The sequence below is a fragment of the Puma concolor genome, chromosome B2 (assembly GCF_028749965.1).
Source record: "Puma concolor isolate L17-30 chromosome B2, mPumCon1.1.hap2, whole genome shotgun sequence".
NCBI lineage: Eukaryota > Metazoa > Chordata > Mammalia > Carnivora > Felidae > Puma > Puma concolor.
This window is the reverse complement of record NC_141671.1, coordinates 23,204,569-23,230,988: the sequence shown is the minus strand read 5'-3', so window position 1 is coordinate 23,230,988 and position 26,420 is coordinate 23,204,569. Positions and strand designations below refer to the sequence as shown.

General features: G+C 41.1%; 1 protein-coding gene, 1 long non-coding RNA gene and 1 pseudogene across 33 annotated transcripts in view; 2 read left to right on the top strand and 1 right to left on the bottom strand.

The window, feature by feature from the left end:
• The window catches only part of FARS2 (phenylalanyl-tRNA synthetase 2, mitochondrial), a 626,558-nt gene that overhangs the window by 432,487 nt on the left and 167,651 nt on the right, over positions 1-26,420 (top strand). The window lies entirely within an intron of this gene.
• LOC112853629 (uncharacterized) lies at positions 8,143-10,273 on the bottom strand. The gene is made up of 4 exons (XR_003222920.2): positions 10,116-10,273; positions 9,789-9,920; positions 8,838-9,113; positions 8,143-8,430 (listed from the first exon to the last, which is right to left on the bottom strand). It is a non-coding gene; the product is annotated as an uncharacterized LOC112853629 (long non-coding RNA).
• On the top strand, positions 16,641-16,739 carry LOC112853804 (U2 spliceosomal RNA; annotated as a pseudogene).

The window sequence follows — 26,420 nt, the reverse complement described above, 5'->3', positions numbered from 1 at the left end:
ACGTTCACCCCTGTTTTATAATTGTTCCCCATAACATTTTGCAATATATTAAGAGACTTTTATACAAATTGCCAATATTATACTAGTTGCTCCTTTATCGTGATCCTTGTTAGCAATACCTGTTAGGATGAACATTATGGAAGATTTCTTAAAGTCCCATTTGACTTACTGTAATTAACACAATTACTTCCTCCTTGGCTGTCCCCAGCTTTTCTCTCCTTGTTCAGATGTTTAATTATATATTCATCCAATATTAGACCTGAGAGAAAGATCTTGGAAGCATATTGTCCTACTGTGTCACTTTACCATCAGGATTCTTACCCAGAGAGACAAGACTTCTAGACAACACTATAACCTGCTAGTCAGTTCAAGAGCTACAACTAGATTTTGATTCATTTGGTAACTATATTAAAGGAATTGAGAAGAGAATCACATTTACCCCACGCAAAGACAAAAAAAAAAAAAAAAAAAAAAAAAAAAAAAAAGCCTGCCATCTCTTAAGGAAGTCACAGTTTAAAGAGGTGACAATCAGGTGAATAGATAATTACAGAATTGTCTTCTGATTTCCAGCCTGTTGCTCATTCCCCTACACTAGAGTGCCCTGTATCAAGGTGATATAATTATTTGGTATATACCGTTTTAGTCCATCTACACAATGGTAAACTAGGCAGCTTTGTTTTTTATGCCTACCTTTACATTTATCCAATTCCGTGTTTTTCTATCTGACCTTCATCAAAAAACACTCATGAGTGCCCAAGCTATGCCCGACACCAGTGTCGCTTCAATGCTACATAGAAGGGAAAGAAAATCACAGTCCTTGGCTTCAAGTAATTTATAGTCCAGTTGAAGGAGATAGGCATATAGAAAACATAGTACAAAGATGTGTTAAAAAGAACTGTAATATCAATGACAAGGTGCATTGAAGACGGTTTCAGTGTTGCTAAATCCTCCTAAGGCTTTCACAGATATTTCATGTGTTAGTTAATGGAATGAACTTTAAAATGTACCTTCTCAGGGGCATTTACATTTTAAAGGAGGTTGGAAATCTTGCTTTACTATCTTCCCTCCTCTCCCTCTTTCCCTTTCCTTTCTCTTAAGGGAGGCATGGTAAACATGGCCAGAATGTGTCATTTCTGAAAGAGGCCTTGCTGGTAGACCTCACTCTCGCTCCAGACTGGAGCAGCCACCTTCCTTTACCCCACTCTACAAAGAGAAGCCATTTACCAATCCTGCACTCTCTCTATCACAGTCTGGTTACCACCTTCATTCATTAGTCCATTCATTCATTTGTTTGTTCAACTGAATGTCCGCTGTGTGTAGTTACAGTGGAAAGCAAAGACAGACACGGCTCTATTTGAAAAGAGCTTATAGTCTAGACTAGATGGAAAAACTAAATTTAATCAATATAAATGTGAAATGACAACTGGGTTAAGTTATTAATGTGGTGTTTTAAGAATAGCTGAACACTGGAATCAAGGTTGAGTGCAAGGTGGGAGAGAGATGAACATTCAAAGCTGAGGAAGCACAAGCAAGGATCTGGCAGGAAAAACTTGATGCATGGTGGACCCAGTAAGAAGGCCAATGTAGGTGAACAAAAGGGAGAATGTGGCGACCAGGCTGAAGAGGTGGGCAAGGCCTGACCATGCTGGGCCTTATAGGCTGGGTAAGGACATCTTATTTTATCAATAGCAATAGGAAGCCCCCAAAATGCTTAAGCAAAGCATGTTGCATGACTAGATTTGGTTTCCAAAAAGACGTATTTTGGCTGTTTTGTGGAGAATAGATTGGAAGGGGAAAGTAGGGCTACAGGGCCAAGATATGGCTATTGCAATAGCTACACTGGAGATAATGGTAGCCAGGGCTGAGGTTATGGCCAAGGTGATGAGGCAAGTGAACAGATACTAACATTAATAAATACTGAAATTTCCAGAACTTGCTACTTATTTGACTATGAGGTGATGATGGATGACCCCAAGTGTCTGACTTGTGGAACTGGATGGACGGTGTTGCCATTTATTGATAAAAAGGACATAGGTAGTTGAGATTTAGGTTTGAACACATTGACCTTGAGACTTACCTGAGATGCTGAGGTAAACATGTTGCACAGGCAATTCAAAATAGTCTGGGGCTTACGGGAGATACGGGGATTAGAATATACATTTGTGGGTAATCTTCATTTAGGATATATTTGAAACTGAGGGTATGGAGAAGATCAACTAGAAGAATGGAATGAGAACCAAGGGATTTGGGGTGAGTCTTCAGGAACCTCAGGCATTTAGTGACCAGGGGAAGGAGAATAAACCAGCATGGAATAGGCAGAGCTGGGCAAGTGAGAGAAAGCCAGGGTGTGGGAGTTAGAGAAGCCAAGGAATATGCATACTTCAAGACACTGACTGTAGCCAACATATCACACAGCACATCACAAAAGTAATGACTTTGTTAATGACTAACAAAGAGCCATTGTTATTTAGGCTACATAAGAGTCATTGGCCACCTTATTGAGAAATGAGCATTTTGGGGAGGCAGAGGTGAGGTTTAAAGTGGATAGAGAAAAAAGTGGGAGGAAATAGAGACAGTGAGGAGAGACAACTCAAGGGAAGGAGAGAGACCAAGTGGTAGTTGGAGGGGATGTGCGAGTCAAGGAAAGTTTTATAAAAAAAGTAGTAGACTTCTGTGTATTTCCAAGTCAACAAAAAACACCAAGGATGAACCCCAATGTAAAGTATGGATGTAGGTGATGATTATGTGTCTGTGTACATTCACCAAGTTGTAACAAATCCCCTTTGGCAGGAGATGTTGTTGATAATGAGGGAGGCTATGCATGTGTGTAGGAGGGGGGTATATGGGAAATGTCTGTGCCTACTTCCCATTTTTGGTGTGAACCCAAAATTCCTCTAAGAAATAAATTCTATTAAAAAGTCAATAAAAGGATCCAGTAGAGAAGGAGAGATTGACTACATGAGTGAGGGAGAGAGGGCATACCCAGTGGTGCATTGTTCTTGAAAGAAGACGGGACATCATGGTGCCCAAAGCTGAAGGAGGTGAATAGCATTGACCTCAGAATGGAGAGACAGGTACTGTAGGTTTCTCAATTCAGCGACTGGAAATTGATGGAGTCCCCACCTGAGTGGCTTCTCTCTGCTCTGTGAAGTACATGGGAGGGCTTTCTTGAGGATGAATGAGGGAGAGGTCAGGTCAGGGTGGTTTGAGGATAATGGAGAACATTTGAAATAGTGTGATGGAGTGGGGAAGCAGGCTGAGCAGAGAAGCCAGGCCTTTGTGTGGTGGGTGCTGTGAATGAGGATGAGGCTGTCCCCCTGTGGTTTGACTTAGGCACAGATCCTTTCTGGGGGTCTCATACTGCCAAAGCACACCAGCCTCCTTCCTTCATTGGGAAGCCTTTTATTGAACTAATCTCTCCAGAAGTTACTGTGTTCAACTGGACAAAAAGATATTTTACATTGAATGAAAAAAAAAAAAAAAGGAAAAAATGTTTTTATTGTTTTGCTTAGATTTTCTACTTGGGCTTATCTTTGACATGGATCCAGGCCACTGTAATTTTTTATTAACTTCTTACCATGAGTTATTCTGTCTCAACATGTTTTTAAATTCACAACATGTTTTTTTCACAGTATTCGTTTCTTCTCTCAGCTCTTTTATTACAGACTGTATTTTTCATTTGTTATATGTCCCCATCCTTACAATGCATTGCTTACAATATTATTACTGCTGTTCTGTATGCATATTATTGCTTTAGTTTTGCAGGGACTTCCCTGTGAATAGCAGAATGTAATTTATGAGATATGACAATCATTGTCGTAACACCTCTGTGCTATATGTTACACTTGCTCCAACAGCAACGTGGAAGTCGTTACCCATACTGCCAGCTTCCAAAGCTTCATGTAACCCCTTGTGTGCAGAAGGAGCCTCCCAGGATTCCTCTCAGGATGTAGTCAGAGAGAGAAGTATTGTCTACTGAGGCCATTCCCATTTCTGGCATTTGCCATTTCAACTAATTCAGGAACAAGTGTTACCTAGATTAGTTGAAATGTGTGTAAAGACCGCATAATACTACTTTTAGTAATTAACCAAAATTATAAGTATCTAAGAAAATGATGCTAACTAGCTATTTTTCAGGTTCTTTCATGAGAAGCTAGCAATGTATAATAGCACTGGTCAAAAGGGAAGGTGCCCGGGGAAGGCTGCCTGGGTTTGAATGCCGGGCCTGCCATTTGCCGGCCATGTGTGACCTTGGACAGGTTAGAACTTCTTTGTGCCCCTTTTTACTTCTGTATAAACTAGACCTAATACTACTTAATCTCATATGATTATTATAACCATTGAAAGAGTTAACTCACAGGGCACCTGGGTGGCCCAGTCAGTTAAGCATCCGACTTTGGCTCAGGTTGTGATCTCGCAGTTCATGAGTTTGAGGCCTGTGTCAGGCTCTGTGCTGACAGCTCAGAGCCTGGAGCCTGCTTCGGATTCTGTGTCTCCCTCTCTCTCTGCCCCTCCCCCACTCATGTTCTGTCTCTCTCTCTCTTTCTCAAAAATAAATAAACATTTTTTAAAAAAGAAAAAAAGAGTTAATATAAAACTCTTAGAACAATAGCTGGCACATACTAAACACTTAACAGAGCCTAGCTATTTTAGATACTAGAATGGGCTTCAGAAGTCTGTCTTCCTGCCTCCTTTTGTTGGAGGTTTCATTTAGGAGACACCTCGTCTTCATCACATGCAACTTTAAAAGTAGGTTATTGTATGTCCAGTTTTTCACAGTGTCTAAATTCATATGATCTAACAAGATTTTATATTATATGAATGTTGATTTATCATTTTCCATATATGCAATAAGCAGTATTTATTCCCTTTGCATTAAAAACACTACCCCCACCCCACCCACCCAGGAGGAACAGCATGACTCTCAGAGACACAGAATACCTTCCTCTAGCTTGGTACACATAAATAACATTATTTTTTTAGCTCTTTTAGACTATTTAGCCGTGGAATCAGATGATTGAACTTTCCAGAAAACATTCTTCCTAAATCTGTTTGGATGGAATCATTTGCTGTAAAGATCCAGTGTTATTCAGAGCCACTCTGTGCTCCCTTAATTGAAAAGCTCTGACAGTGACATTGAAGAGAGATTGCCTTTGGGGCCACCAGCAGACAGCTTTCCATAGCATCTTATATTGTTAATGATTCAGAGAATGTTTTCCGATGAGATCAGAAGCAATCCACTAATGAAAAAGTGGAAAGAACTTAAGAGCTTAAAAGAGTGGAGAGGAGGGACGTGAGAAAACCTAAAAAAAGACAAAAGTTGGTGAGGAAGAAGAGGTGGGGCCAGTTCCATGGCAAATTTGTCATTCGTCCCAACCTAGCTACTCAGAATCTTTTTTTCCAGTAGGAAAAGGAAGGAGAGTGAAGAAGCCTTTGAAATGATGTGAGGGAAGTCAGAGACAGACAGGAGTGAATTTGGACCAGGTTCTGCCCTATATATCTTGAGACAAGATTTGGTCAGCACTATTGTTCGCTCCTGGGCCATTATCAGTGTGTCTACTAGAGGCTCCAAGGATGAACTGTCCACAAGCTGCCCAGTGCCATGCCCTGCAGGTGCTTAGGTGTCCCCATGGATAGATGACTCTGTTCACAGCCCACAGCTGCTATCTTCCTCCACCTTCTTCAGCCTTCCCCAGCACTGCTCCACTGTTGACAGAGCAACAGTGGAAGTGCAGGCTAACACAAATTAAGTGGCAGTCTTGGGATTTTAAAGAAAAAAGGTAACTTTTTCATTTTAGAAATGAAAAACGTAATGTCTGCTGTGTCAATTCACTGTATATCCCCTGAAATGGCTTCATCTCTATGCTAATTTTATGCTGAAGATAGAAACTCTCCTGCACTAGAAGAGGAGAGAAAGGGCCAGAAATCAAAGATATCTGAGTGGCTAAGAGCCAAGTAGACCCCTTCAACTCAATCCCACTTAGAAAATGTCCTCTGAGCTGGCCTGGCCCTCAAGACAGCTGGCATTGCCATTAGGGCCATGTTAGGGAAGGGCATCACCTCCCACCCAGGAAATCAGCCCCCAAGTCCTGGGCATGGATTCATGACCAAGAGAGTCTACATATCTCTCCTTGGTCTTGCATCAGTGATTTCCCTGGTATATCCATATCCCAAAATTGACTTCCTTTGATTTCCTCTACTTCTATTTTAGATGAATAATTAATTCAGAAAAAGTGTCATCTCAAAAGCACAAAGTAACCCATAACTCCATGACTGTAAATGTTTTGAATAATGGACATTGTATTGTGTTTAGATCTGGATTTGTGTATTTCTCTTGGTAGAACATGAGATATTGAGGACAGGAACCTCATCTCTGCACCTAGCACTAACATGAGACCTTCCTCAGAGTAGGCACTTATTATGTACTTGTCAAATTTTATAACTGTTGCTCTCCAGCGATTTCTCTGGGTCTGTCCCCTCATAGCTCAAAGGCAGTTGGACAAAGAAGAGACTGGAAGGGTCCTGTTTTCACTGCTTCTTCATCACACAGAAGCTTCTCTTTATCAGTTTGATCCAGTACTCTTCACCTAGTTTTCTCTATTCCTCCATACCCAATGATGCTGGCTTTTTGTTTACTTTATGTTGTTTTAAAGAGACAATTTCATGATGAAAATGGAATATACTCTTTCAGGCGCAGGACTAAGACCAGTAGGAGAAAATTATAAGAGGTTGATCTCAGCTCATACAAAGAGCTTTCTAACAATGGGGTGTTTGTTAAGCAGAATCTGGGTGGTCACATAAGACTATTGTCCTGACAGAGCCTAAACTGAGGCTCAGCTGGCCAAGGTGCTGACTGGTGGCTTTCCTTGGGGACCCTCTAATATCCCTAAAGCCTGGAACCTCAGCTGGCTGATGGCAATGGAGGAGATGCAGCAGGTGGGTAGGAGGCCATGTTCCTTAGGCCCACTCTAGGGACAATGCTAGGGCTGGCGGTCTACTGTGTTTCTTGAGCCCATGGGGCACAGCTTTGAGAATGCGCAGAGAATGCTGACTAGACAGGCATGCTGGGGCCATAATTCAGCTTGTCTTCAAAACAGAAAGAATTTCTTGGAGATTTAGTACTCACACACTCCTGAGGGATTTGAGATGAGAATGTCAAGGAGACACAGAGGCATGGGTGTGTGTATATGAGGTGGTTTCTATCTGCTTGATAATAAGGCTGTATGCTTTATGTTTCTATTGTATTCATTTTCCCCTCATATGAGGATGTCTGAGCCAGAAACACATAGCCCAGGGCAGGCGTTTCAGTGACCTAGAATAGAGAAAAGTACATTATAAACAGTTTTTGGAAACATAAGGGGCTGAAATGCGTTTAGCCATTTGGAAAGATAATGGAAATTGTGCTTCTTTCCTTTAACTATTTCCTTTGAAGTTTAACTACATAGTATTGCCTTTTTAATTCTTTCACAAAACAGACCCTGGCAGAATTCAAGTGGGTAAACCAAAAGCTAGCCACAAACCAGCTACAGGGTGACATCGCAGCAGAAGGTGAGAGCCTCCTGCTTTCTCTTTACGGCAGTTGCACTCTTCTGAATAGAACGAGTTGGTGATCTGGCAAGAGTATCATGAGGGAAAAGAGGTGGCTACAATTGTAGAGGCATTGACATTGAAGAGACCTAAAAAGGGGAGGTGCATCTAGCCCCACGGTAGGATCCAGAAGTAGGAAAGGAGGGTTCCTAGCCATAGAAGATCTAGGGTACTGTGCTTGAAAAGACTGTGGTGTTTATTAAATCACTGAACTCTGTTAACCCCCAAATATTGAGTTCCTCCTATGTATAATGCCCTGAAATAGGAGTGGTGAACTATACAAAGAAAAATCCAACTCCCTCAACTAACTTAGAATATGTATTTCTTACCTAAAAGAAACAGAAGTAAGGGGCACCATTTTTTTTTTTTTTTTTTTTTTTTTTTTTTTTTTTTTTTTTAGAGAGAGAGGGAGCAAAGCACATTAAAGCAAGCTCAGTAAACACTTGCTGATTAACAGCCACTGCAGGTCCCAGAATGTGCTTTGAATTGGAAGAGGTGCCAATCTAGATGCTCCATGAGTGACTCTTTTTTTTTTTTTAATTTTTTTTTCAACGTTTATTTATTTTTGGGACAGAGAGAGACAGAGCATGAACGGGGGAGGGGCAGAGAGAGAGGGAGACACAGAATCGGAAACAGGCTCCAGGCTCTGAGCCATCAGCCCAGAGCCTGATGCGGGGCTCGAACTCACGGACCGCGAGATCGTGACCTGGCTGAAGTCGGATGCTTAACCGACTGCGCCACCCAGGCGCCCCGAGTGACTCTTGATAACAAGAGGGCAGCCAGCCTCATTGTGCAAGAACCGTATTGAGTCTTCTCCTGTTCAGTACCGGGAGCTCCAGGAGGCTTGCCAGTTGAAAGGAGAGACAAAAATTTAATCAATATTTAGTGCATGATGAAGATTTGCCATGTACCGTGCATATGCAGTGCTAGACACTAGAGATACAAAAATAGACAAAATGATCAAAATGTGATTAAGATCATGACCAACAAAACCAAAATCTGGGGAGAAAAAAGAAGTATCATTTGATATTAAAGATAACCCCTTAAAAAAAAAATCAATACCAGTCATAGAGCCAGTGGCTGAATTCATAGAATTATAGAATGTCAGACCCAGATGAGCCCTTAGCTCTGTTCAAAGCTCTTAGTTTGCAAATGGAGAAATGGAGACAGAGCAAAGAGAGGTGAAGACATGAACCACATTTAGTTAGTTTACATTTCTTTTTCTCTGAGTTTCCAGTAGGTAAACACACCTTGAGTGGGTTGATGAAGACAGATGCTCTCTCTTCTTAAACTGTGTTGGCTGCTGGTGACCACCATTTAGAACAGGAGAAGCACTTTCTGACACTGATGAGAAATTATGCCTGTGGTGTGTGTGCTTCCTGAGCTGCTGAGTTTTGTCTCCAACCCCCCGCTTTATTGTTTCCTGGCACACACTGCTTTCATGCCCGTCATCAGAGAGTTTCTCTCAGCTGTTCCTCAGCTCGACTCCTTCAGAAGTCTCTGTACGCTGACAATAAATAGTTGGTCTGAAAACAGATGAGAGGTTTTTAAATATGGCTTTTTTCCCCCAAGGGATGATGTAGGGTTCAGTAGCTTCAGTTATGTTGAATTTTACTTATAAATGGGGGTGACTTGTATATAATGTGAGTTTTATTTGTCTTTTATACGCAGCCACATTAGCAAATATTTATGTTTGCTCTTGTACTGCTGGACAGCGACAGCTAATATAAATGATACTGCACCAGTTTAAGTGTGGGACTGACTTACCCAAATGTCTGTATGACAGTGAAATAGCCAGCCAATTGATCATTTTGGTCAGATCATCAGAGAAATCAGTTGGAAAAGAACCCCTAAAACCTAACTAAATGAATTGATTTTTAGGTGGTTTTTACAGCTTGATTCAGGCAGAACATTTCAAAAAGAATATTATAAATATATATATTTATATAAATATATTATAAAGAATATTATAATAAAGAATATTATTTAGAAACCGCTGAAGCAAAAAGGTGTGGCTTTGAAGACATATCCAAGCTGGAATCCTGGTTTTGCCTTTTGGTTGCTGTATGCCTTGATCAAGTTACTTAACTTCTCTGGGTCTCCGTATGCTCACTTGTAAAAATGAGGATAGTAATACTTACTGGGTAGTGTTTTCAAGAGAGTTGTGTTTAAATAATAAATCTGGAGTACCTAGTGCATACCTGAAACAAACAAAGAAATGTTAATTCCCATCCTTCTGTGGGAATCATTTTATAACACCGTGTCCACATCGTTATTCGGGCCTTCACGGAGAGAAGCTTGAGCAGCTTGTACTAGGCGTTCATCATCAGGTCCTGTAAGAAACAGTCATATGCAATGTGTTACCGAATGTCCAACAGGAAGATTGCTGAGGATCCTATCCATTATTATCCTTCAGCACCCCCTCTATAAAACCTTCTGTGAGAAATGTCTTAAGAGTTAACTGCCAAGAAAAACCTGGCTTGCCTTAAGGTGCAGGTAAATTTAATCTTAAGAATTATGTTACTCACCACTTTCCCTTTCACTCTGGTGGGGAAGAGGCTCAGGGCTGGGGGTGAAGGTCATCCGGCTCTACGCAGAAGCCTTCAGAGCTTGCTGTTTGCATTGCCCTCTTTCCTGATCTCTGCAGGCCTACTCTTCCTGAAATTTCCCCTCCCCACACTGTTCTGTCAGGAGAGAGGTGCCACTAGATGGATTTCAGCCACAAGTCTGGACTTGCTGAATCCTGCCCTATGAGCCTCTCCTGCCCCCTGTGGGCTCTTGAGAGAATCAGCTGAGAAGGCAGACTAACAGAGGGGATGCTGGGCTAGCACCTTGTCAGCTTCAACAACACCCAGCACCCCAGTCCAGAGCTGGTGAAGGACAAGAGGGTCTGAGTTGGCCAAAGCACCCTTGTACCTCATTCTCAACCCACACCTGCAGGTCTCTCTTTGTATTTGCTCATATGGCTCATGGCCTCTGGAGGGGAACAGGGAGGGAGTGGGCTGAAATGAGTCTGGCTTGAAAAGGCGTCAAGAACATACCACCCCTCATATTTATTCTTCATTTTCATTCATATCTAAACGTTTTTTATTATATATTTTCTCTTGTAAGCCTCTTTAAGGCAAGAAGTGAAAACATGAAGCTTCACAGATCACATACACCAATTAAATGTAGCATGTTAATGACATATGCACTTAAATATGGGTGATTCTGCCCTAAAAGCACATGTATACAAAGGGTGTGCAGTGGCCAGGGCCAGCCCCAGGCAGTTTGGCTATTCGTCAAGTCATAGTTAGGTTCTCCTTCTTGAATCCCATAAATCAATACCAAACAAATTAACTTTCATTGAACGGGCAGTATACCTCACTAATCATTGCAGATATCACACTGCAGGAAGTCATCTGTTTACAGGGCTGTGTCTCCTACTCAGCTCTTAGCTTCTAGAAAGCAGAGACCATGTCTTATTGTTCTTTACATTTATAGTACTCAGCCCACAACTGATGCATAATAAATGCACAAGGGATGAGTGAATAAGTGAGAATTTTTCAAATGGGGAGATTATTCAGAACAAATGAAGTATAGAATATCAGAATATTTTATGAGGAATGGCAGTTTAAGTTGTTATTACTTGTAGGTACTTTGAGAAACACAGACTGTTCCCCTAACCAAATGCTACTGAGTAAGATCCTGCTTTAATGGATAGATAAACATGATTTCTCATTAGCATGCATAGCACTGAAGCCCAATTTTATGTTGTTGTTGTTTTTAAATAAATACACTTTATAAGTGTTTCCATGTACCTTTTCTCTCAAAAAGCTTATCATCTGACCTACAGTGTTCAATTTCTTAGCTGGCCCTGTTCTACTGACAATATAAAAGTTTCAACTGGGACTCTCCAAAATTATTACTAATTGTTAATGAAGATGAAGTTAGGTGGTTCTACCGGATTTATATTTGCCTGAAACATTTTTATTTTTGGTGTCCCTATTGCGTCCATCTGAGACTACACATTCAGCAGCCTACAGTCTATGCCTGACTATACAAAAGACTCGAATGTTCACACACTATAATAAATAGTGAGTGTCAGTGAACTTGTTATGGTAAATGCTTAGGTAATTACTTTCTGCCTTAGTTAGGGGACGTATGGTGGCATAAGCTAAAATTATTCCATCTCGAGACAAACCCTGAGGTGGCTGTTAGAGTTAAATATAATTCATTTGCAGCATGTTTATTATAGTTAAATTTAACTAATTTAGGGCCTGCTGCTGGCCAACAGCTGAGGAGGAGGAAGTTTCAGCGTCCATGAGTTCCTCAGAAAGAAAAAATGAGGCTCCACGACTGAGCTTTCAGAACATGACGTAGGAGCTACTCCCACTCTGTCTCCGCTCTTCCTGTCCCCAGAGTTGGACGGCTTTGTTGCTCAAAGTGGTTGGTTAATGAGCTGTTCAGGCATTGAATTGTGTGGTGTGGCAACAGGAAATCTCAGCATTAAACTGGGGTTCTGTGCAGTTCTCTGTTTCTATTCGGAACTTCCTGAAGTTCCAGAAAGAATCCTTATATCCAGCATCATTGTGATAACAGATTTCTCTGTAGATTATTAGCCCCCTCCTTTCATTAACCGCTTCCTCTCAGAGTCATAGGGCCAGTTTGGGTATTATTTCTCCCTAGGCCTTCCAACCTGAAAGAGTGTTTACTCTGGAAAAAAATAGAAAAGAAGGACTTCCTCAAAGAACCAAAAACATGTTTACAGGGGGTCATTTACCTTTTAAAAATGTTTCCATCAAAGGAACACTTTTTAGAGTAGAATTTGTGTCACGAGAGATCTCCGAAGCTAGATGGCTTACTCTACCAACAGCGGTGAGGGGACATGCACAGGAGAAACCACACGAGTGTGGAGAGGTGAACACCTATGAGCCTTCCACTTTTGTCCAAGAATTAAAGTTAAGACTCACTGTAGGTGGGCTGTTCCCCTGAAGATAGGGACGGTGCCAGGAGAGGAAACAAAATTCCAATCATCGTGAGGAATGAGGATTTGAGGAAAACACTGTCCTAGTTTTCAACAAAAATATCATGTATCTACTTTGGAAACATGTGTGCTGTTCTGATCACTCAAGAGAAGGTGGCATTTGGAGAAACTCCAGAGAAGGATGAGTGGATGAACACAGGAGTCAGTAGGTAGCTATGTGAGAGTTAGGAAACAGCAGAGCCCCTTCGGTGGGAAGATAAGAGCACAAAGACAGCATCGAAGTATGTGGAGTCTCAGGCAGGTTCACTGGGGTCAGGACAGTCTCCTTCACCAGATCCAAAGTACAAAGCCAGCAGGGCAGACCACACTCACCCACACCCGCAGTCCCCAAGACTCCCCCCAGCACACCTGGCCCAGCCTCACTAACCGGTCACTCCAAATGTCACTACTAAGCGTACCAAGGCCAGGCTTTCTGACTCTCAGGCTGGCGTTCTTTCCACTGTGCACCACAGTTGCTTTCCTTGGACCCAGACTCTTCTGAAAACTTCCCTCTTCCATTTTGATCAGATCAATTTTGGTCATGAGAATGATTTGTGACTTCAATGGGCAAACTATGATATAAAAAGTAAACTGTACAAGTTACATAATTTTGGGGGCAGTTAACTTTTCCTAAAGATTTAGTTTAGGCTATTAAAATTCAGGAAAACATAATATAGCTTCTCTGTACCTCCCCTACCCCCCCCCCCCCTTAAAAATAGCATCTGAAGTCTCAATGTAGCTGAGTCACTACTTGGTGTGATCCAGGGCTAGGTTGCAACTGGACCTGTCAGAATGAGGCCACAGTGATTCATGACAGAAACGAAGTTTGGTTGCCACTGACGACATGTGTTCCTTTCTGTTTTTGGAATTTGGCAACACCGTGTTTTGCCTTTGGAGTAGAAACACCTTTGCATGGTGATAGTAATGGGATGACACAAGCCACTGCCATGAATGCACCCTCTGTGCCCTCCCGCTGTGACATACAGAATCCCTAGCCAGTTAGGGCAAAACATGGGTAATTAGCATAACTAAAGACCTATGGAGACTATAACTGGGCAGGAAGTTTATCACATCTACCACTGCAGCTCAATACTAAGTCTACCAGCCAAGTGTTCCAGCACCTTCTTTGTGCCCCAAACTGTGCTTCCCATTGAGAAGAGACAAAATAGACTGAATAGATGTGTCCCTACCCTAAAGGAACTTGAGGAAACATAAACCAGTGACAGCAGCAGCTTGTACTTCCCATGTTGATTCTAACAATATATGTGTCTGCTTCAAACCAGCTTTGTACATTGAGGGCGAAAGCCTCATCTTGTGCTCGTGCATGGTGCCTGGCATGAGGTCAGTCATGCTTGAGGAACTGAAGTGCACGGGTACTACCTATAGTACCTGCTTGCCTCCCTCTGTGCTCAGGACTCAGCACACCATTTCTCCATGCCCATCTCAGGACACAGATTTGGGCCCGTCCACCCTGGTGCAATGTCCAGAGGAGGGAGAAGAGAGACATGTCAGTAAGGACACAGTTACAATGGCTTTATTTAAAAAAATTTTTTTTAACATTTATTCATTTTTTGAGAGTGAGAGAGACAGAGCATCAGCAGGGGAGGGGCAGAGAGAGAGGAAGACACAGAATCAGAAGCAGGCTCCAGGCTCCAAGCTGTCAGCACAGAACCCAACGTGGGGCTCGAACTCACAGAGCGCGAGATCATGACCTGAGCTGAAGTCGGACGCTTAACTGACTGAGCCACCCAGGTGCCTCAACAATGGCTTTATTCTAAAAGTGGGACTTGGACAGTAAAGAATTCTGTGCTCTCCAACACTGGTGTAGAATTTAGCCAAATTTATGCTAACTGGACTTGTGCCAGCTCTTTTGAAGTGAGGGGCAGATATAAGAACCGTGGGTGCTTTCCAAGAAATCAAGCTACTGCTTCGCTGCAGTGCTGACGATGCTGGTTTCAGACAGTCAAATTTATGGAGAGTGTAGAGCAAAGCTTCCCAAATGGGGTGCCTTAGGACACAGATGTACACACACACAGGTGTGCCAACATCGTCATCTCCAGAGCTCTTTGGACACCTAGATATGCCTGCAGGATGGCATGGATTTATTGATGAATATAAATACAGACATAATATGTATAATGTGTGTATACATTGCAGAAGACTAGAAGACTATACAAGATGTCAACTGCTTGTGTCTGGATGGTAGGATTATAGTATCCTTTAATTTTGCTTACATATTTATTTATCTTCATTTTTATATAATTTATATGAATTAACCATATAACTTTTTAAGTCAACCAAATGCTAACCAAAATGTTGAAGACTTGCCAAGTTTTTTGGCCCAGCCAAAGATTCATGTATATATTATATTCCAGCACTGACTTAGAAACTGTTTGTCCTCTTTTTTTTTTTTTTTTTTTGTCATTTTAAAAATGACTATTTTCAGTTGGTGCATACTCTTCAAAAAAAAAAATAAAAGAAAGAAATGGGAAAGCCGGTGTCACAAATCAGAGAAATTGTTGCATGTTGACAGATTCACACCACTTATTTTCTTTGTATCTATTGGCCCAAACTGGTAACAGCCCAAACTTTCTCCATTTGTAAATATTCTCCTAAAGGCCACTTCCTTTTGTGTTTGATAGCTGGATTAAGAGAAGACCCTGATGGTCAGATGTTAGTTCCAATTGGCCCAACTACAGGGGACACTGATGCTTGGCCCCTGGAGGATGTTCAAATACCCTGAAGCAATAGAGAGGCTGGGAAATCTTGTTTCTATCCTCATCCTCCACTTATCGAGCAACTATAGACAAGGGGTACTGATTTGACTGTTATATTTTATGGCACGTGAAATTTATGAAATGTTTACAGTCATTCATACTTGTTTTGTTCAACAGTTCTGTGAATGCCCAATTTCTTTTTGCCTGGGCTCAGATTCTTAAGCAGGGGTTAGAAGCACAATATTTGCCTTTTTCTCACATTGGAATGCTTGTAACCTAAATAAGATCAATGTCGTTGTTCTTCTGGGAGAAGCACTATTTTAGCCCGTTTTCAACGTTATAAAGTATAAAATACTTCCATATTTGGAACTCTGACATTTTGTACTCAGGGAGATTTTTTAAAGATTGTCTGGTCCTGTTCCTTCATTATACAAATGAAAAAGTTAAGACCAACACAGTCAGAGGGAAATGCCCAAAGTCCCAAGAAGTGGGTAGTGGCAGGGCTAAGGCCAGAGCTTAGTTTTCTTTTTACTACTTCTATTCTGTACTTTTTACCTAATATTTCCCAATTATTATGGGTAACTAAAATATTTTCTAATCTGCATTTTTTTAGGGAGAAACGAAATAAAAAGCACAGTATCTGGCACAACATGGTCAATAAATATTTGGTGAAGAAGGTATGGATAAGCTTGCATATATTCACCTATTGAGTCAGTAAAAACTATAGCACGTTTGCAGACACAAACACATAGATTGGTAGGTAGGTAGGTAGGTAGATGGGTGGATGAATAGATAGATGACATGTAGTGGATAATAAGTAACTGGTAATGGCACGTGTGTTCTCAGCACAAGGATTTAGTCACCATGTGTCCCCAGTCTACATGGCTCTCTTCAAAGGAAGAGGTTCTGGAGAGGAATGACATGAGATTCTAGGAAACAGAGAAAATATACCCCTTTTCATTGAAAACCTAGCAGAATTGCTGAAGTCATAAAGCCATATGCAACCTGTGTGCATGTGTCTTGTTATCTGTATAATATTGTCTACAGTAACTGTTTAGTCACAAAATATGTCACCTGCCATTCCACTTGTACCACCTATAAATGTTGAAGAGACCTATTAAATTAGGGTAAGTCATAGGGGAAGTGTAGTAAGAACATCACCCAGTAATTAAACAGTATATCTTGATTTTGGACTTGTGCTTCCAAGTTTCGTTTATTTTACAAGAGTAACTTAGAAACATTAGAAAGAGTAACTTAGAAAATTAGAAAACATTACAAGAAGAGCTAATCTTCACCAAAACAGAGTGAACAGTTTAGAGATAAAGAACACAGTCACTTCTCGGCCTTTTGACTAAGATCAAGTGTAGTATCTGTTCTTATCAGTTTACAGATAAAGAACACAAACCAGGACAAATACATAAATACCCTACAGAAGAACATTGTTTTCCTCGTGTTTTCCATTGGTTAACATATCCGGCAGGAAGTTAAATTTCATTTTCTTTTCTGTGTCACAGAACGTGTTTTCTTAATCACCTTCTCCCCATATTGAACAACATCTTGATGATAATTGTGGCATATGCTGCTTTGAAACTATGGCAAAAATCATCCTTTTTCTCCCACCTAAGGGAAATTTCACTTTTTTTATTGAATGAAGAAGGCATTTAAAGTATAAATTAAAATAAAGTCTATTCAATTTGGTTAGGCTCATATAAAACTAATAAAAGCAGTCCAAACAACCTGACTGAAGTTTGCTACAGAAAAGTTTAATTAACACACTCCATTTAAGTATGTAGGAAGATTTTCTAAATGATACGTAAAGATGCTAGCCTCACTAATCAAGGAAAGTCACTTGAATGGAACATTAGTTGAATGAGGGGTGTCTATACTCGTCTATTATTGGTGAGTTCTTTATTTGATTCGTCTTTTTCTCTCCTTCATTCTCCTATTAGGCCCTCATTAATTCAACTGGACTTTGCATTTGTTAAATACAAATGTAATATCATACACATTAGGCCAGCTATATATCCAGAAATACGCATTTATATAATCTTCCATTTTTAAATCCTGAGACTAACAGTATATTTTATTGCACATGAATCTGGTGTCCTAGTTTAGGATCTGCTTAAATTCTCAATAACATCCTCATAAAAGGATTCAGGGAGCACAGCTAGCCATAAGGACATTTATGGTGTCACATTAAGGTAGGATGTATGCCATGTGCCTTGTGATAATACATTAAATGATTCAAATAGGATTTTATACAAAGATCAAAGCAGTTTAGAAAATTGTAGATGGAGCCATATTTCTGCATGCAAAAGTCTCATTTTGTTTATATCTATTAAACTCTCCCAAACTTAATAGGACTTAGTCTGTGCTTTTATACTATATTAGTGAGAGAAAATCCTTATGGTCAACTTTCTGTGAATGTATGCTTCATCTTGCCTTGGTGGTAATGACTGCAAGATTCCCTCTCTCACCCTTGTATTGTCCCATGATATTTGCTGCTTCCTGAAGTCAATATAGACAGACTCGAGCCAACTTAAATGTTGTCTCAATATTTGCCTAGTACAAAGAAAATTCCATTTGAGAAATCCACAGAGCATAGTCATTCCTGGAACAACCAAGATGTGGTTATTACTGTTGGAAAGAATTACTTTGCCCTGCTTTACTTTAACAGTGACCAAAATAGATCTTTAAAAATCTATCTCAAATTCAGAGGCATATGTATATTTAAAGTGCCCACACGTCGAGATTGTTGCTCATTAGTTTCATGAGCGGATATTCTTTTAGTTAAAAAAACATTTGAAATGCATAACCGAAGATGATTAATTTCATATAATTTATATTTGTGAATCAAAAGATACTCTTATCAAACCATGTATCTTTTTTTTTTTTTTTATGAACATGGTGCAAACGCTGATAATCAAAGTCACCATAACTAAAAAGGACTGGTCCGTAAGACAGTCGTAAAGTAGCTAACGTTTGTGTTCAGCTTTCTTACATTTCCTTCTTCTAACTCCCTTTCAACAAGTTCTTTCTTCCCACCTTTGCCCCTTTACACTATAGTATCTGTTAAGAACTTGGCAATGGGCCAACATAATAAAATTCCATTAGCCAGACTTCTCTAACAACAGAGTAGATAGGTGATATATTCCAAAGACTTTCTAACAATTAGAGCCACAGCAAAAAGACACAGGCAGGTGCCTTTGATAATCAGTCCGTGTGTGTGTGAGGAAGTCCTGCAGGTGCTAGATGAATCCCTGTTAGGAATATTGGCCTTACAACACTGCTTTGGGAAATTAACCTGGCTTCAGTGAGTAGGACAGAGAAGAGTAGGCACCCACCCCTGGAAGAGGGACAAGCAAGGGACTGTCGCCAAAGCCCAGGGTCATTGTTCCTTCTCCCATGTGCTTGTGTATGATTGTGTATTCTTTTTTTTTTAATGTTTATTTATTTATTTGTTTTGAGAGAGAGATAGAGAGCAAGTTGGGGAGGGACAGAGAGCAGGAGACAGAGAATCCCAAGCAGGCTCTGCACTGTCAGCACAGAGCCCAGTGTCGTGCTTGAACTCACAAACTGCGAGATCATGACCAGAGCCAAAAGCAAGAGTTGAGCCATCAGGTGCCCTGAGTGTGTATATACATTTCTAACACTTCTGGTTTTGCTTTGCACTTGTTTGAAATGTCCACATACGTGTCTGTTTCATCCACTTGGTGGTGAAATTCCTGAAGGCAGGAATTCTATCTTGTGCCCAACACAAAAGAGGCACTTAGAAAATGGGTGTAGAATGAATGAGTGAATGAATCAGTCTGTCAAGCAAACAGTTCATTCAAGGGACACCAATGAGAATATGGGTTCAACTGATAATAATCAAAATTGCAAACAATGGATGGATGTGAAATACATAGAGGTAGAAGTAAGAAAAATAAGTGGTCGATGCCTCTAGGGCTTGGGCTGAACAAAAGGGAGAACAAGAGTGGCAATGGGTTAAATGGGGAACTCTACAAGAGAAATTTCATGAGGGAAGTTGACAATATCCTTTCAGACAAGTTGAATAAAAATTGACAAACTGGGTGTCAAAAATCTTTTCCTCAAAGAAACAGTCCCTAAGTGTGCCTCTGACACCTGTCTTACATACCCAACCCAATTTCTTGGAGATCTAAGATAGATTACTTACCAACAGAAAGAAACTATTTTGTAGATATGGTAGATGTATATGGTTTAAAGAATACTTCCATCAATTCTTTAAAAAAAAATTTAATGTTTATTTTTGAGAGAGAGAGATACAGAGCATGAGCTGGGAAGGTGCAGAAAGAGAGAGGGAGACACAGAATCCAAAGTAGGCTCCAGGCTCTGAGCTGTCAGCACAGAACCCAAGGCAGGGCTCAAGCCCACATACCACAAGATCATAACCTGAGCCAAAGTCAGACAATCAACTGAGCCACCCAGGTGCCCCAAGAACACTTCCATCAATTCTTGAAGGTCACCATCCTTTGTAGACTTGGGGGCAGGTAAGGGATCTAGAAAAGCTGAGACTGATGCCTTGAGAAGGTTCTCACAACCCGATAGAAGCCCGTCCTATAGTAAGGTAACTGCTGGCAGGGGTCAGCCACCTAGGATTTATGTCCCTTAAAGGTACTAAATCCACATCAGAGAAGACACTTATACTTACAATCTATGCTATAGATTGTGTGCCCTGAGCCACCACTGGAGATAGCCTCTTAATATCTAGATAAATAATGTTCGAGGGAGGAGATTCACCTCATTTCATACCCAGCCATCCTTTAGTAGCTCGAGGGCTTCTTGGGCACTGTTTCTGCTGTCTGATAGCCTCTGGAGCCCCAAACACGTCTCATTCCTACATCCTCTAGAAATGCCAAAGAAGGGTCTACCTTAGCTAGGTGATATGTAAGCTAGGAGGAATGTATCCTGATATGTGCACATTAAAGTCTGTGAATTACAAAGAGGATATTTTAAATAATTCATTTTCAGTTTTCAGCCCCTCATTCCTCAAAGTTTTAGAGTGAGCCCTCTAAATTTCCCAAGGACTCCCCTGAAAGTTCTAGCAGAGGACAGGATGCAAAGGTATCTGCTGTGTGTTTTCTTGAATTTTGTCCATTGTCTCTCTGATATCCTAATGAATTAGCCTGCAATCTTGTCTTGACCCAAAAGTGGTGCCCCTTGGATCAGAAGGAATGTCTAAAACACATTGATCTGTGGTTGGAATAGTAAACTAAGCTCCAGGAACATCCTGCCAGAGGCCTGTCCTTAGGAAATTGTCTCAGATTTTCTTGCTGGTGAAGGATGATATGCTGCACCTGACCTTCTGTTGAAAGCCAGAAAACAAAGAGGAGAAAGCAAGCCTTTTACTTTCTAACATTTCCTTCAGGCTATACTTTCTTACGGTTGATACCCTCTGTATCTTTAGAGACCATATCTGCAAGACATTAAAACTAGGTCCTCAAAATGAGTGATCACCAGCTTCTGGTTATAACCAAATATGCCCTTGGGTCGCAAGCCTTCTCTTACCCTTTCCTTTAAAATCCAAACAAAAATATTCAGCTGTATGCAACCATCATGCCCTGTGGAGTTTCTGCAGATCTCATGGGGATAATCATGCCCTCCTCTAGCTCTTGTTTCTGGCTCTTTTCTCCAGCACCCCTACGGTCTTGGCAACACTCCGCAGGTTGTTGGCTTCATGACATTGATCACTGCACCTCCTTTTAAGTCCTCAGGATACCCTAAGTGGTGCAGTGACTTATAAGAGATTGGAAATAATGAAGAGGAAACTAAAACTGAATTTCTGCATCACAGTTGTGACAGTCAATCAGTGATTTGTCACCACAGTGAATCACTTACTGGCCATCTCTTGTCTTGTTTCTGGAGTAACACCAGGAAGCAGCTGTCTCTTTAGAGGAAATTTATTATTTCCTGGCTTCTCCCTAGTGCCTGCTCTTCCCTAAACTCCCATCTCTTTGGCCTGACCCAAGGAAGCTCCCACAAATCAGTTTCTTTCATTACAACTCCCTATGTGGATATCCTTTTACTTAACTACTAGAGTGGTTTAGCTTCCTCTGTTTCACATTCCCTGTTCTTGATGATGATAATAATAATAATAATAATAATATGAATAATAATAAGTTGATTAAAGTGTTTTCCCAAACTACAGGGTTCTTCTCCCTCTGTAGCAGAATTTTATCTTTAAACCCAATGTGGAAATAGCTGCATCCGGGTGTAAGTTAACAGCAATTGTATCTTTCTGCTACTTAATGAAATTTTGATTTCAACCAAGTCCAGTGGCTACCATTACAGTGTAGCTCAGATGCTGAGACTGAGTGAGGTCATGAGAAACAGCTGCATGGTCAGCACACTTGCGTGCTCTCGGACATGGCGTAAATGTAGGCAAAGTTGTATTTCAGTCCACAACCTTGAGAAAAGGTGCCCTTCCAACAGGAAGACTCATAACCAGGCAAACAAGACTGTAATTCTAATGGTAAAAGTAGCCATGGTTTATGCAGTCATCCAAACCACTAGCAGGTCCAGTTATCCCCCACCATTGTTTATCCACAGTGTAACAGAGAGAAGGATTTAGGGTAGATATCTCTATCATCGATAGAGGTAAGACCTAATGAAAGTGGTAAATGAGAATTATGGTAAACCAGAGTTAAAAACCAAAGCAGTACTCCCTGTATTTCTCACATAGCTACTCTCTGGTTCACTTCCCTGTCCCGTCTTTCTGCCATCATCACCACAGACAGCTGGTGTGGAAGACGATTGATTGTTGTCTTTTTATTATACTTCTTCTAGAAAATTCAGCAGGTACTCATAGATCCACCTGAAACTAATGTAACATTGTATTAACTATACTTCAGTTTAAAAAGAACCAAAACCAAACAAAATAAAAAAAAAAAAAAACTGCCCTAAGGAATTCATTTGAGAAGAATTCAAAGAGTTCTGCATTATTATTTATAAGAAAATTTGGGAACAACCTGTATGTTACCCACGGAGAAACAAATCAATTCTGCTTTCCTCATCTGAACACAAAGAACTATTTTGTACATATTCAACACTGTGTTACTTTAAATAATTGTTAGAGACATTGAACAAAAGGTTCACAATATAGTAGGTTTAAAGGTAAAGAGTAGGCTAGGTGTTGTAATTCTACTTTTATGTAGATTGATGTATCCGTAAGGGAGATCACGACAAGCACACGTGTCACAGTGGCCAGTCCAGCTCACAGGACTACAGGGGATTTTTACTTTCTTCTTCATACTTTCCCATGTTCCCCAAATTCTTACCAATGACTATTTCGCCTATACACCAAGAGGGGGAAATGTTTAAAGAGGAAAAAGAAGAAAACCGCATACCTTTACAGCCACTTATCGAGCATTTTAACAATAATCCTCAAGATATACAAGCCCGTTCTTCCCCCTCTGACTCTGACTGATTCATCCCCTAACAAACTGCTGACTGTTTTCTCAAGAGAGCAGAGGAATAAAACAGGCTCTGACTGGCGCCTGTATTAAAGTCTTTCCAGCTCCCTTACAGCTGCTGCCTCTTCCGTCCTCTTCCTCCTCTGGTGCCTTTTCCTGAGTCTGGCTACACTTGGCCAATGGCTGAAGTCATTCTTTCATAAATAATTTGTGCAGTGATTTGGAGCTTTCTGACGACAATCTACAGTTTGTTCCAATAAACTGATGCAATAGAGAGAATTTGGGCTGCTCTGTGACAGACATCATGCAGTTGAGTTGATTCTCTGCCCTGGTCAGAATGTGGGTTTGGTTCTGCTGAACTTCTGATCCTACCTCAATTTATGTGGTGTTTTTACTTTCAGTGAACTCAGTGGCCAAATGCCCCCAAGAGGCGAGGTGAGTTATATAGCACGGCACCTTGATGGAATATTACATAGTTGTTAAAAATTACAAAGACTGGGTTGCAACATCAAAATAGTGTTAAAAAATGTAAAATAGGAAACAAATCAATACCTATATGTGGTTACGACAATGTAAAAGTATATACTTGTATTTTGAAAGGGATAGAGGAAACATGAGGAAATGAAAATAATTAATTTGATGGCAGATGATAGAAATTTTTAAAATTCAGCCATGTATGTTTACTGGGCACCCACCATATGCCTGACACCATGCTAGCCGTGTCTATTTTATTTTAATATTTACTTATTTTGAGACAGAGAGAGCAGGGGAGGGGCAGAGAGAGAGAGAGAGAGAGAGAGAGAGAATCCCAAGCAGACTAAGCACTGTCAGCGCAGAGCCCGATGCAAGGTTCAAACCCGTGAACCGTGAGATCTTGACCTGAGCTGAAATCACGAGTCAGACACTCAACTGACTGAGCCACCCAGGTGCCCTGTCCTGTCTATTGTTAAAATTTAGTTCTATAATATTTAATAATATAATATGGTATAGTATAATATAATATAATATTAGTATAATATAATATAATATAATATAATATAATATAATATAATATAATATATTAATGTAATGCAGTTTCTAAAGAAATGTAAGGTAGTGTGGTGGAATTCATCTTTGTAGATGTTACTGTGGGCACTATTGATTGCATAAAGGGTACCCTTAATATACCATTCTTTTCCACACTGGATCCAGGAAAAGCTTATGCTGCTGGACTATAATATATCTGTTGAGTCCTCAGGGAGCCAAGGACTTTTGGCTTTTCTCCCATCTGCTGCATGTTATTCTTTCACACACACACTCAGCGGATGGGTGCCAGGTTCTGTTCAGGTGTGGGCAATACACAGGGACCAAGACAACAGGGCTCTGTCCTCAAGGGGCTTCTGGGCTATTGGGAAGGACAGGAAATAAGTTCATTGGCGGTGTGATTTCAAGTAGTGATATGTACAGTGAATGACAGTAGAGTACAGAGACAGTGAAGCAGAAAGCAGTAGCTTATTTTCAGGAGAGTCAGGGAAGATCCCCCTGAGAAAACAGGGAAGTGAAAGAGCAGCCAGGCAAAGTCTGGAGGAGGTGGAGGGAAAAGGTTAGGGAAAGGCCCTGAGACAGGAACTAGGTTGGTATGTTTGTGAGATGCAGTGAGTCAGAGAAGCTGGTGAGCCTGGAACTCTGTGAGCCACAACACGGAAACTTTTCTAAGTGTGATGGCAAGTTTTAAGGAGTGTTAGCGTGGTTTCTACTTGGGTAGAGAATGGACTGTCAGGTGGAGAAGAAACAGAGGACAAGCTGCTGGTGGGTTAGCAGTCCAGATGAAAGGTGAAGGAAGTTTGGCATGGGAGGCTGGCATAGGCATGGAGGGAAGGCCTGTTATGAAGGCAGAGCACATGGGACACGAGGAGGAGTCAGGACACAAGGATGTCTCCTAGGTTTAGGATTGAGTCACCAGGTGAATGGTGATGATGTGCTAGGAGGGAGGAACAGTAGGGTCTGTTATTTTTTTTTTTATGTTTATATATTTTTGACAGAGAGAGAGAGAGAGAGCGCAACAAGCAGGGGAGGGGCAGAGAGAGAGGAAGACATAGAATCCAAAGCAGGCTCTAGGCTCTGAGCTGTTAGCAGAGAGCCTGGCGTGGGGCTCGAACCCACAAACCATGAGATCATGACCTGAGCTGAAGTCGGACGCTTAACCAACTGAGCCACCCAGGTACCCCAGTTTCTGTTATTTCCTAGTGAAAAGATTACTTAGATCTGATCTAGGTCAGTCTGGAAGCTGCTGCTAATTCCCAGAGTTCTATGGCTGTATCTTCAAGGGTAGGAAAAGGGTTTCATGGGCCAATGGAGAGACTTCCAGCTTAGGAGCCCAGAAACCTGAGTTTGGTCTGCCTCTGCTATAAAACAGAAGTTTCATCTAGGACACATCATTTCACTTCTCAGAATTACAGTTTTCTGTATATCTGCCTTTCAGAGTTTTGTAAACTAAAGTCCGATACAGATACATAATGGTGTCATTCTTGTTACCTACACACTTGTATATATTAGCATTCCTGTTTAGAATCATGACCCAGAGCATGCATGAAAGCACAGGTCAACAGAGGATTGCCCCTGATTTGCTGACTCTTAAAAAAGCCCACTGATTCACCCCTGGCCTGTCGCCCAGCACCTGCTGCACCCCCATCACATGCAAAAAACACTGTGCACTCGTCCTCAAAACAAATGACTTAGCAAGATCCGCTTCAAGAGTGAAACAAAAGCATATTCTGATGTATCCCTGAGTAAAAAATTAAATTTGCATTCTGTTCTCTGAGGACTCTTGCTAACTGAGGTAGTTGGTTGCTTTTCATTCTCACTACCCACCTGTGTTTGTTTCCAAGGGCCATTTCCAGGAGCCTTACCCTAGATTAGGCCAGCCATATAAATGAGAAGCCACAACAAGAAGCTGACTTCTCCCCTCCAAGCACTGCTTAATGGTCCTAATCAGCAAACTACTTTCTCCCTCTTAAGTAGCATCTTGAGAAGTCCCAGTACCTGTCACTTCAAGATGGCATCTTCTACAGTGAATGGAGAGGTGGAATAGGTTTTGAAAGGACAATTGAGGGAGCTAATCTAAACCATTAGATGTTTTTCTTGCTAACAGGAGCCTGATTCTATTACGTCTGTTAAAGGCTCTAATAATAAGACAGGTTTCTTGGGGTACCTGGGTGGCTCAGTCAGTTAAGCGTCTGACTCTTGATTTTGGTTCAGGTCATGGTCTCATCATTCATGGGATTGAGCCCTTCACTGGACTCCACACTGTGCAGAGCCTGCTTGGGATTCTCTCTCTCCCATCTCTCTCTCTCTCTGCCCCTCCCCCTCCCCTCTCAAGTAAATAAAAACTTTAAAACAAAAAAGACAGGTTTCTTTGAGTCCTAGTATTCTGTTTAAACTTAGCTCTAAAGTCACTCGAATTGCACGCTCACCAGCTAGGGGGGAAATGTTAAGCAAATAAAAAAAAAAGTAAGCAGAGCCAGAGAACAATTTCCTTTTATAATTTCTCTTCTTGAAGTGTTGAAACTCAGAATCCTTCACCTGAAACACTGTGGGGTTCACGGAGACTGATGACGGTGAGGAGCTCAATTCAAATGACATTAAGTGTGCGCAGAAGCATGAGGGACAGTCCTTGGAGGTCAGGAGCTGGCTAGCTCA